This window comes from Vanacampus margaritifer, chromosome 2 (genome assembly GCF_051991255.1).
Source record: "Vanacampus margaritifer isolate UIUO_Vmar chromosome 2, RoL_Vmar_1.0, whole genome shotgun sequence".
In the NCBI taxonomy this organism is placed as follows: Eukaryota; Metazoa; Chordata; class Actinopteri; order Syngnathiformes; family Syngnathidae; genus Vanacampus; species Vanacampus margaritifer.
In genome coordinates, this window is record NC_135433.1 from 42,526,802 (window position 1) to 42,539,877 (window position 13,076).

Genomic DNA, 13,076 nt, shown 5'->3' on the forward strand with positions numbered 1-13,076 from the left:
TTGATATGTAGTTTTTAATTAAATGTGATAGCACTGTGGGTTTCATCAAAGCATTTAAGTCATGTTGAAAGGCAAAATTAAAAACAAACCAAGTATCTGCAACAAAAAGCTCATTTGTACTTCTACACATATTTTCACGAGGTGGGGGTTATTCAGTTTTTGTTTCCCATTATATTATTTCTCTCTCTTATGGCGTCCATTACAAATATAGCCCGATTGCCAGTTGTGTAAATTAGTGATGACTGACAGCCAATAGTTAGTTTCCTAACTGGGGATCTGGCAACACTGATTTACTGTTTGATTGTAATATTTTACACTTGGCCACTAGATGTCGCTGTGGAGAGATGTTTAAAACGATCCAAAAGATCGATTTTTTCTTGTGTGAATCAATCGTTTCAAATGATTTGATCGTTTCAATCTTCCATTTCTGCCATCCCTATCAGCAGGTCCTCCTGCCATTGATAATGCTTGTGACAGATCAAAACACAGCATTGAAATGAAAAGTATAAATGTAGCCATAAGAAAATAAAAGGGACATCTTAATGCAACTTACCTTGAGCAGATCAGCAGGACCACTTCCTGAAGACACAAATGGGAGAGTCTAGAGAGGTAGAGCCTGTATACACACACCAAACGCAGGATAGAATGAATTCCCACATATGCGTCAAAACGTAAACTTTCGAGTCAAAAAAACTAAACAATAAAAAGACACAAATAATGCAGCTTTTTGTGCTCATGTACAAACATACAAACATGGCGAGTATGAGACGTCATATCAATGTCCATATTAAGGCTATGGTTAGACGTTATATGTCAGGCTATTTTGGCGGTCATATAGACGTAGAAATGCGGTCCACGACCGGCCGATGCGATACAGACATGATCTGGACGTCGGCTGTTTAGTGGATTATTTCAAATAGCTAATGCTACAAATAAAAAAGAGACACATATGATTATATTCGTGTAAATGATGTTTTGCCAAAGGTCCCCCCCCCCTGACTTCTGAGTTCAAAGGGGCGTTCCTGTGCACACTTCCTCTTATGAGGTTGGAAAAGTCCGATGATGTAATTTCCACTTGACAGCAAGTGGCGAAATGGCCGCCCTCGTGATAGATAGAAACGGGTGCATTTTGCTTCTTAATTCATATTCCAAAAACACAATATTAATCAGAATGCCATGTTTAGAATAGTGAAGGTGCATAGAAGATATTATTGTAAACACTATTTTTGGATTGACTTCCATTTTAATGATCCATTCAAGGCTTGATTTTTTTTGGTTGTACAAAAACCAAACTTATTTAGTTTAAGATTTTTAACAGATTGTATCACAGCTCCATGAAATTTGCTTAAAGGCTGACAGCAAATGTATGAAAATGAAATGCAGTGCTGGTGAAGGAATTCTGCTCCATCTCTTATGGGACTTTTTGGTTGGGCATAACAAAGGAAGTCATTATTAGCATCAACATTCCACTCACCTACTGGGACATCTGCATAATTTCATTTTATCTTCAAAGACTAAAAATATCTTTCTCTCCTTCTTTGTGACCACGGAGAAAAAGACACCAACTCAGAAAGAATGGATCACCAAAGCAATGGAAATAATTAAGTTGGAGAAGGTTGCCCTTACCCAAGTGCTTCTCAATTAATTTTGTGTTACGCCCCCCTAGGAAGAAGCAAACATTTTGTGCATTTTCCCAACTCTCTTAGTCTCTGCCCCGACTATAAATATCGTTTGTCTTTAAAATAGTTTTAAGTACATACCTGCATAACATTGTTTCCTTATGAACGTTAAATAAAAACAAGAATGAAAAAAAAAATACGTATCAACTTAACAAAAAATAACTTTAACATGCTTTTTAGTATGTGACAGGAAAGATTTGAAGTGTATCAATCTGCCAGAAAAAAAAAGAGAAACGAATCAGAGTGCCACTGCTACCCTATGGTCACATGGGGCCCTCCTGGTATCCACCGCCTGCTTTTTGGCTTAGTACTTTGACAGTGTTTCAAAGAACATTACCCGTGATGTAGGATAAATATGCTTGAAACAATGTTATGAAATTGAAATTACTATTTTGAGGGTTGAGTTTCTGTTTTGGAGTTGTGGTGTGCTTCAGTGGTTAGAATGATGATGGTAACTTGCTGGTTGAATGGTCATTTGTATTATTGTCTTTTACTCTTCTTGTATACAATAATACAATAAGTAAGTGATGATAAATTGCAACACTTTGGTAACTTAGATGGAAGCCTAAATAGATGCCATGTGAATCTATAAAAAATCAGAACCATGGCATTTCCACGAGCAGTAAGGAAAAGTAATGACGTGGTAAGTGGCAGCATGGTGCACTAGTAGGTAGGTGATTATCACCCATGGCTGTGTTCTGTGTAATATACTTTCTGCCCAGTAGGTGGCAACAGAGCTCTTTGTCTTTTAAAAGTCAAAGTTAACCAAGCAGAAAAGTGCAAGTGAAACTTAATGAATGGCTCCTTGCAGTCTTTGCTTCTTCACCAGCGCTCTTTTTGACTGTGCTATACATCTACCATCAAGGTCAAAAAGAGCAGAAGGCCCTGTCACCTACCGAGGGAACAAAGTGTACTGGAGATATTAGCTGGGGAGAACAGAAATGCTCTCAGGTTCACAAGGAGGCCTTCGCATGTGCATGACTCATATGGAGGACCATCTTCTTGGTGCGTGGCGTTCCAACGAAACGGGCTTTGCAAGGCTAAATTACTGAATAGATAGATGTTCACCGCAGTCCTCAGTCCTCACCAATGTGAATTATGTGAACTTGACCTGTTGAACAGGACAGCATACATTTACATCATGACGTTATTTTCAACTCGCAGCATCACAGACTTTTCATTGCAGATCAAGTGGATCTTATTATCCGCCGATCAGTTTCCCCGTGAGGTCAAAGCATTTTTTTTTCTCATCAGTATGACAAAGTGATATTTTCAATATGGACAGAATACATGCATATATACAATACATGCTCTTAATGTATTTCATTTTAGATAATACATACAATTTTCCTACTCTTGTTAACAAAAGTGAAAAAAAAAGTTAAATTATTCTTTTTTTTAATTTTAGCCGTCAATGGCAGTGAATGAGTTAAACACAAAAACTTTTGTACATATTTTTCACAAAAATCAACATTTTAACATTATTGAGGTACTATTTTTGTCATGCATATCATTCCAAACTCATGTTTAGTATCGGCAGTATAAGACGCAGTGAACTAAGACATGTCTGTCATCTAGTGGTGATTGGTGATATTACAACTTGAAACTACAGTTGATCCTTTTTAGATTCGCAGTTCGGCACCCGTGGATTTGTATATGCAGTGCCCCCCCACTCCTATATTATTTTTTGTGTAATTTTGTAAAAAAAAAAAAAAAAATCCCTCCTAAAAAATAAATAGATAAATAAAAAAATAAAAAATATGCTTTAAAAAATAAATAATTTAATTAATGAATCAAAGGGCCACTCAGAGTGTGGGCACATGTGGCCCACGGGCCGCCAGTTGCTAATCCCTTTCTTAACTACTGTAATTACATACAATACTCAGAAGTGGTAGTAATATTTAGTACCGCTAAAGTTATTACTAGTTGAGCGTACTAGCATACACACATAATAGGTTCAAATTTGAAAATGTGTGCTTCGCACTCAAAGCTGCATTGGGGGACTCGTTATCCAAACACAACCAGTTGACCCTCTGATTGTGTGCGGGTCGCTGCCTATTTGGCCATGTTCCATTTTACATCCTAATTACGGAACTGGGATTTGTGACATTGAACCAATTTTACCATTGTCACCCCCCACCATTTTCCCAGCAGATCAGGGAGGGGGAACAAAAATCACTCTTAACTCTTCCTGCACAAGAGTGCAGACTTTGGTCAGAAGGGAGCCCAATTATGCATCAATGACACTGTGGTGAGGATTTTAATAGTCACAGTTTCAACGATATTCAATAACATCATGTAAATCCTTACTTATATTTTAAGAGAGCCACTGTCACTGCCATACTCCGTATTTGTATACAGGGTGGTCACAGGCTACGTTGACTGAACACGTGGATAAGTCGAGACTAATGAACCCACAGAACTGAGATCTTCACCATGGGGGCACTTGTCTTTGGTTAATCGTATGACCTTCTGTGCTGGTCACGAATGTCTGAGCAAGTATGTGTGTATTAAGGTCATTGTGGAGGAGTTCGATTGAACAGCATAGAGAAAGAGCTGCCACCTGTTACGGATTGTCTGGGTTGGTCCCCGGAATGCAGAGATGGCGATGTGGTAAAAAATGAGCAACAGTTTATTTGATGAGGTCTGGCAAAAAAAAACAAAAAAAGACTCAGGAGGCAGGCAATCAGGCAGGAAGAGGGTCAGGCTGGCTGGAGAAGCTTCACGAAGACAACTGTAGCAAAAAAACAAAGGTCCAGGGAAAAAACAGGTTACAAAAACGTTGTGGGTAGATCAGGCATAATGCAAAACTAGAAACACTGGAAGATATACTGTGTATTACTAACGGAGGAGATGGAACTCTCTGGCACCTTCCTGGGTGCAGACCAGGCTTCTTATTGAGCAGGTTGATGAACAAATTGAGCCCAGGTGTGTACCATCAGCTGCCAGCCACACCCTCCCACCTGACCTGCCAGGAGAAAAACAAAGACCTGCCATGCACAAAAAACAATCAAGACGACATTCACCAATGTCTTACAAATGCAATTATGCCATCTAGTGGCAGAAAAATGGCCCTAACACAAATCAATATCACACTGCTTTATTACAGTACATTTTTAATTTTAACTCAATTTTATGAATTATTATAAACTTACTGTATCAATGACTAAAAAAATGCAGCCATATTTCTATTAGTTTAAAATGTTCCCCCCACTTTTATGTTAACAAGAGTATGAAAACTTATTATTCATTTTGTTGTACATTTAGAACAGTATGAAATTTGCGATTAATCGTGAGTAAAGTCATGCGATTATGATTAAAACATTTGCTCCAGAAAAAATAAAAAATTTGCCTGACACCCCGAACAACAACAACAACAATAATAATAATAATAATAATAATAATAATAATAATAATGAAGATGAATGGTATGACACCTACATACATTGTATTTATAATGTACACATATACTGTAGTTACATCCTCCTCAAAAGTAACAACAATTTGTTGGGGGGGGGGGGGGGAATCCACCTTCTTAGAGACAGCTCATTCATCTTGTGAGGTGTTATTTTGACACCTTAAGTGCAACACATGCACGTCACCAGCCATTTAGTCCACTCTTGCACAGGTTTACTCAGTGCTCCCAGGATCCAAATCAAACAGCAGCAGATGCAGCTTAGACATTCAATTAGGTGCACTCTCGTAAAAAGCCTCCTGGATACATGAGGGGGGTGGAGGGGGTCATTGCATCTACACAACTAAAGAAAGCGAGGCTCGTGCAAAAAAAGCAAGGCTGGAGTGAACACCATTTCCGGAAAAAAAAGCGCCAAGTGGTTCCATAACCCGTTCCAGCCACGTCTGATCAAGGCTAACGTAAGACAGGCTTGCATAGCCTGGCTTTGTACACGCTTTGTCGACAAAAAGCCCTGATGAGTCGATAGGCGAAATTGCGATCAATTATGTCCAAAGACAGCAAAACGAGAGCAGTATTCTTCTCACAAACAGAACAAAAGTTATTGATGGAGCTGTATGAGGAATTCAAGACAGTTAATACTGGCAATACTGTTGCTATCAATAAGACGAGGTAAATATCATTGGCACAAAAACAAAAAGAAGCCAATAGACTAAATGCATACGTTACAATTGCTTCATGTTAGATGTGTATTTCACATTAATAGTGTTATTAATTATCGATTTAATGTAAAGCAATTCAAATTGACCTACATATTGATTCTTCACTGTTACATTTCAACAGTAGCCAAAAGCAATCATGGCAACAAGTCGGCAAGCACCCTATAAGAATATATATGAAAAATAAGACTAAATAGGTGTCGAGCTGTAAATATGTTGCCCACCATTGTAGCCACCTGAAAAAAAGACTGAGGCCACTGCCACAGGTGGGGGTCCTCCGCCTGTTACATTCACATCAGCAGAAGATCTGGTGCTCTGGGGTGGGCACTGATTGAGGGAATAGAGGGGCGAACCCTGACCCATGTGGATGGCAAGGCATTTTTTATGTGAATATATTGTTTTACTTACTGCACTTATAATGATGATAATAATTTTAAGGCATCTTGGAGTGACATTTGATGTGTGACTTGAAGACTTCTATAGGAATGAGTTTAATTAAAGCGATTGATTTTGTAAACAGTGAAAGTGGTGAGACTTTTTATTTTTATTACATGAAATAAGTGATGAAAGTCTACCCTCTAGGGTAGTGTACTAAATTACATCTTATAAAAAATAAAATGTGCCAAAATGTCATTAATCAAATACAATGTCATACAAAAGAAAATATACCATTTCAGGTGCTACACAAGCGCAAAAATCCACGGAACAGTCTTTTGACGTTTTTTTTTTGACACACAGGCTAAACTAAGCTTGAAAGTTAACCTGCTCCGGAGGAGGTTTGGTCTGAAGCATAAATTTTCATGGTTATTGAGTGGGAATTTATATAACCCACCTGGATGGAACGAAACTAAGACAGGCTTTTCCTTAATCCGGCTTGATGGAATACCCCCCTGAGGTCTTGACGAAGCTTGCATTTGGGTCAGGGCTTCAAATTTTCTAAATTAACTGCAAAAAAACTTTTGTTGTGGTGGATATTCTGCCTTAAAGACACGAGCGTGTGCTTTCCAGTCCATGAGAATGATCGACACTTATCACGTCACGCCTTCTGTCTATAATTGTTTTTTGTTTTTTTTAGGTGCAGTGGTTTTTAAAAATCAAGTCAGAGGATGCAAGATGGGTCATTATCGGTCATTTTAGCAATGTACTATTTATGTACGATTTTCTTGATTTTCATTTTTGAGAAATGCAAATTCACCCTTTAATTAAATACATTTCTTCTCCTTCGTTTTTTTCCTATTGTATCTAACTTTTGAAGCACACATCAATGCAGAGGGGGAAAAAAGAGCACATTGACAGCATGTGACAGAGAGTGTTCTGCTCTGAATTGGCAATTGCTTTCCAGCAGCTGCTTACAACATTTCTGGAGGTTGCCTTCCATCCTGGAGGCAAGGGTGAGAACACACACACACACACACACACAGGACAGAATGACTCAGGTCAGCCACATGTCAAAATGTCAACATGCATTTCACATGAGTTGAAAAAAAAAAATGTCACGTGTGCATTTGAGGCACGAATGAGCTGATCTAGATGTAGCAACTGCTTGATTTTTTTTCTCAAATGTACGTGACTACTCATTTCAAGACATGACCTTAACTAGGCACTAGTTTCACAGCACAGCTTTCATGCAATTGATGTATGATTATGTCAACAAATCGAAAGCAAGATAAATAACATTGCATTAAGCTGTCTTTTAAGATTTACCCGCCGTCTCCAGGTCGCAGCAGTCATGGGAAATACAAAATCAAAACGTTCCGGAATTGCGTTTTGAACCAGCCAGGCTGTTTAACTCATTCACTGCCATTGACGGCTATAAACGTCAAAAATTTATATATATATATATTTCTATTAGTTTAACATTTTTTTCCCACTTTTGTCAACAAGAGTATAAAAACCTCTAATTTTTTTTATTGTAAATTTAGAACAGATATAAAATTTGTGATTAATTGTTAGTTAACTAGTGAAGTGATTAATTACAATTACACATTTTAATCGCCCGATGGGCCTAATTAAAAATACAAATAAAGGGCGTTTAATCTGAATTAATCGTATGATAATTTTATATCTGTTATAAAAAGGTTTTCATAAAAAATGAAAAAAAAAAGTTAAACTAATAGAAATAGTTCACATGAATTTTTGACTTCTATAGTCGTCTATGGCAGTGAATGAGTTAATGGCTGATTCTCGAACACGAAAACAACTTTTCAGCTGATTACATGCAAATATTTACAGGACGGTTGCATATGAGTTACTACCCCAAACTGATGTTTGAAAACTCAATGATCTACAATCCTCTGTAGCTACTGTTTCACTAAGTGGAAGTGGAGGGAACACTGGAAAGCAGTTTGTCACTTCTATCACTGTAACCTTCCCGTGTTTCCTGTACATCCATATTAAGAGCACACAGTATGCGGCCTTACTGTGATGATGAGTCACCATATTTGCTGTACTATTATGTGACTGACTGCCGTGGAAATAATGCACCACCGATACTTAAAAACAAAAACAGTGAGTCTTGTTCGCGCTAGTTTTAAATAGCACTAATGACGATTGCCTGGTGAGACAACTATTTTTAACAAACAAACAAAAAGGTAACGGAAATTAAAACAAGGTAACAAACAAGGCCGGTCGTCTGTGTTGCAAGGGTGTGTTCCCTTGGTAACCCGCTAACCATAACTACAGCGCTTTGTTCTTATACCACACTTCATACTTTCAAGCATTATTAGTAATGCTATTAATCACCAGTCACATGGAAAACATGTTTTTAAAATGAGGATGCTGGCTCATGTCAGCCAGTTATGTGGGTGTACACGTGGAGCACATGTCGAAGTAGAGCTCCATCGCCACACCACCCCCATGACACGTCTCAATACTCTGTTATGGAACATGCCAGCCTATTGTACATGTCTGTTAGTCCAAATACTGAGCTACTTTTCAGGTATCTCTACCTTAAGATGAGAAAGTTGCACATTATCCTCTTTGTCCTTAATTGATGCAAAAAAAAAAAAACACTCGACAACGATCTAAAAATCATGATTGACTGATCGATTGCATGGGACCGAAGCAACATGAGGAACATCCACAATGAGGCAACAGAAAACGGATGAAACATCTAATATGAAAAACAAAACAAAACATACAGGTAGGGTGTATTTCTTCCAATTGTTACTATTAATTAGTTTAGTTTACTTTTTTGTTCGTCAATACAGAACATTTGCAAAGGTATTGTATTGAAACTATATTTTTGGTTGGTAACCCGGTGGGTAGTAGGTGATGCCTGGTCGGTGCTGGATTTCACTTTTCTTTCTTTTCTTTGATCCTTCCTCGGGTCTCCTGACAACCTCACGACTCCAGCTGGATTCTTGAGTATTCGGTTTAGGTGAACGGTATGGGATTTTTAATAGGTTTTAGGTTAATTAATGAGTACACACTCACGCGCACGCACACATGAACACACACACGCACATGCACATACTCACGCACATACATAAAAAGAAAAAAAAGAGAAAAAAAGAGCGAGAGCAATGATGATGACATGTCGAATCGGTAAGATTACCGAATGAACAATACTGAGCTCTCTCAAAAAAAGAAGAAAAATAAATAAATAAATAAACTGTATTTACCATTACTTTTTTTCCCTCAATGTTGTGTACTTCTACCAAAGTTCATTCATACAGTATTTATGTAAATTAACAACAATAAACTTATAGCACCATTAGCCTCTAACACTGAACCGTACTATATTGAATCGAATCGCACCAAATCTAACTCAACGGAATCATTCCACTAGAAAATCAAATTGTCTTTGTATCGTATCGCACTGAATGCATCGAGATACGTATCAAATCATGTTTTATTGGAGTAAAGCACCCCCTAAGGGAACGGCACGCCCCTTTTTATGTTGTTACACATGAATGCATTGTTGCTAGATAAGGGTTAATTGACATATTTAGCAGACACTTGTCAAATATATTTAAAAAAAAATTTTTTCTCTGCAAAGCACTGACAGCTATGTAACAGTATGATCGAGTGTTGACTGCTAAAACTCTTAGCAAGGTTAATAGAATGTTTCTTTATAATCAGACAATGTGTCCAAACATGTATGGCTCTATTTGGTGGACTGGCGCACGTGCGATAGGAATAAAAATGGGCACAATATTTGTGGCAGCGCAATACAATTATGCAGTGCTAGGTGCCTTCGTGCAGACAGACACAGCTGCCGTGCCTCCAGTGCATCCGACAATTTGGTAACAGAAAATCGACTGAAAGCAACCAGGGAACTTAAATACAAGCAACATGAAAAGACAATGTGGAACACCCGGACAAGACACGAGATGCTGAGGGAACTAATTGATTGGTAAGCGACGGATACGGTGGAAAAAAGTAAGACAGGACCACACAACGCACAAGGAAACATGACATAACATGAACTAAAACTAAATCTATTCAAAACAATTTAAAAGTGAAAGTCCACAATGCAGATAAAGACAAAGAAAGATAAAGAATCCCAATGTATTACTAGGGATGTAACGATAACGGCAATATCGTGATATCGCGATATTAAAACTGCCACAACATCGTCGTCGTCATTTCACTATATTAAAAGCAGCACGTATTAAAAAAGTCAGGTAGATTTCCATTTGTGCAGATCTAGCACCCTCTGGTGGCTATTTTTGAGCGCAGTTTAATTTTCACAAGGCATGTTTTGGCCGTTCTATGTTTAAAATCCACGCTAATGGTCAGATGAAGGGGCTCGTAACATGTCAATATGTGTAGGAACTCAATGTGTGTGCCTCAAAATTAAATGATATTTGAGATTGGTGTTTATACACATTGCTGTTATGTACAAAAGCACAACATTGTATTTTTTTTTTAGTATGAGTTTTTTTTTTTTTTTTTTTTACAATATTATCAGCTTTTTTTTACATCACCAATCTCCCAACAATATTGTGATAATTATCATGTTGTGACCTTCATGTCGTGATAATATCGTATTGTGACGGGACGTTTGGATATCGTTACATCCCTATGTATTACTATCAACCTGCTAAACGGATAATACCTACATTTTTCTACACGGATATCAGCAAATCGGGGAAGCATATCATACATGAGTATAAAGAAAAATTAGCTTTTCAGTGTGTATATCATATTTGAGTCAAAACATTACTGTAGGTTTTCAGCTTAGGGGGCGGCCATTTTGCTGACCAGCAAGCAAATGTCATCCCAAATTGATCAGGGCTCAGGTAGCAACCAATCTGGCTCATCTTGCAAGTGTCACATGACCAAACTCAGAAAACAGAGGAGCCCTTAGCAACTGTCAATTTAAGTCGACAGAAAGGTGAAATGGAAAAAAAAAAAAATTCTGCTTAATTCATATTCCACAAACGCAATATTAATCAGAATGCCGTGTTTCGACTACTGGGGTTGCATAGAACATATCGCGAAGAAGGTTTTTTTTTTAGTTGACTTCCCCTTTCAAGTCTGTTCTTTGGTGAAAACATATTGCCATTTCATTTTGGCAGGACTTTATTTCATAATCTCAATCACGTAAAAATTCAGTGCATCCCTACAATGTGTGTGCGTGTGTGAAATGACTAAGAGGTTGCACAGGAGAGTCCTTTTCAGGAGTGTTAGACTGGTGTTAATGACTGCGCTTCTGCTTCCTCAGGGCCTGATAATCTGAGCGGAATCCTAACTTGGCAGTCTGCATGCGTGGGAGCTGAGCGCGCCTCCGAGGCAGCTACTGTATGAGGGTCTGCGGCACGATGAATGAAAGAAAGAAAAAAAGAAGCTTACTGACAAAGGGCCGCTGACTCAAGCAGTGAGTGGCTGCTAAAAAATAAGGCACCGAGGCTCACTACCATGTGACTCATTGTCTTCATAGTGTTGCTTCTCTTGCCACCAACACCTCAAATGTTAACATTGAGCTGAAATCTAAGTCATTTTTTCATTACTGTAAGGCGTCTAATATTTATAAAGCCTTGAAAAGGTTATAAAATGGGCTGTAATTTCAGTTAATATTACTGGAATCTATGTATATAAGTGATGGCTTTGCTTGCAGATCTCTAATCCCACAGTATGGAGTTTTCTTTCACTACCTTTTATCACCCACTTCGGATTGTTGTGTGATAGGGAACAGGTGTAACAAACATAGCATTTTTCCTTAAAATTGCCACCAAAAATTGCATTTTTCTTTTCTTCTACCTTCTAATTTGCCGCCGCAAGTACCGATCCCATGAAATAATGCCCATCCCTAAGTATAATTAGAATGATAAAAAAAGGATTGTTTTTTTTTTATTTACACAAAGTTTAACTCATCAAAGCAGTTTACGGACTCATTCATATCTTCATATTTAAGTATTTAGAGGCCATTCTTCTCAAATAGTGTGACCACAAGGAACATGTTTTTTTCCCTTTTTTTGGCCTTACTAGAATAAATTGTAATTGCACTTCCACGATAGTAGGTGGCAATAGTGCTCTCATAGTTTGAACGTGTTGTAAGTAGTTAGGAAGATGATGTTAAATTACTTGTGCAGGTTAATATTACCAACACTATCACCTGCTTAAGAAGCCAATTAATTATGTGACACTAGCATAAAACTCAAAAAATTGTATTGAGAGATTCGGGGTTTGAATGTCTTCCTCAGTCAACATTATAGAGCAACAAAGTAAATCATCTGAGATTAGCATGGCTAGGGGAGAAATACACTGTCATTAATACAAACTAGTTTATATATCATTTTACGGTAAAATAATTTTGCACTTGTATGGAAGAGTATCTTTGAGTACAATAATAAACATGTAAAACAAAACAAAAAACTGTTATTTAGCATTTTACATTTGAGAAGTTTAACACAAATAGGAGAACATTGTCAAAACAATTTCTCTTCATAGTGAGATACTGGATCTTTGGGACCCTTTCCAAACAAAAGTTTGATGTGAACTCAAATGGCCACAATCACACTGGTTTTTCCCTATTTCAGTTAAAAACTGTGTTGCGCTAGCATAGCATGTTTGGATTTGCACTCTCATTATTAATTAGTCTATATGTGTTCACTCTATGTCCAAATCAATTGTAGTGGCCACCTTCTTGTCAGAGTCAAAAACATGTTCACGATATAATAACATGTTAATCCACTGATCTTTCCATTCATTGGCTAAAATGAGTCATTTGGTCACCTACTTGTCAAGTGGAACTAAAAAGGCCACACATGAATTAGCATCTTCACAGAACATTCCAGAGACATTTGTGTCTCTCTTTAT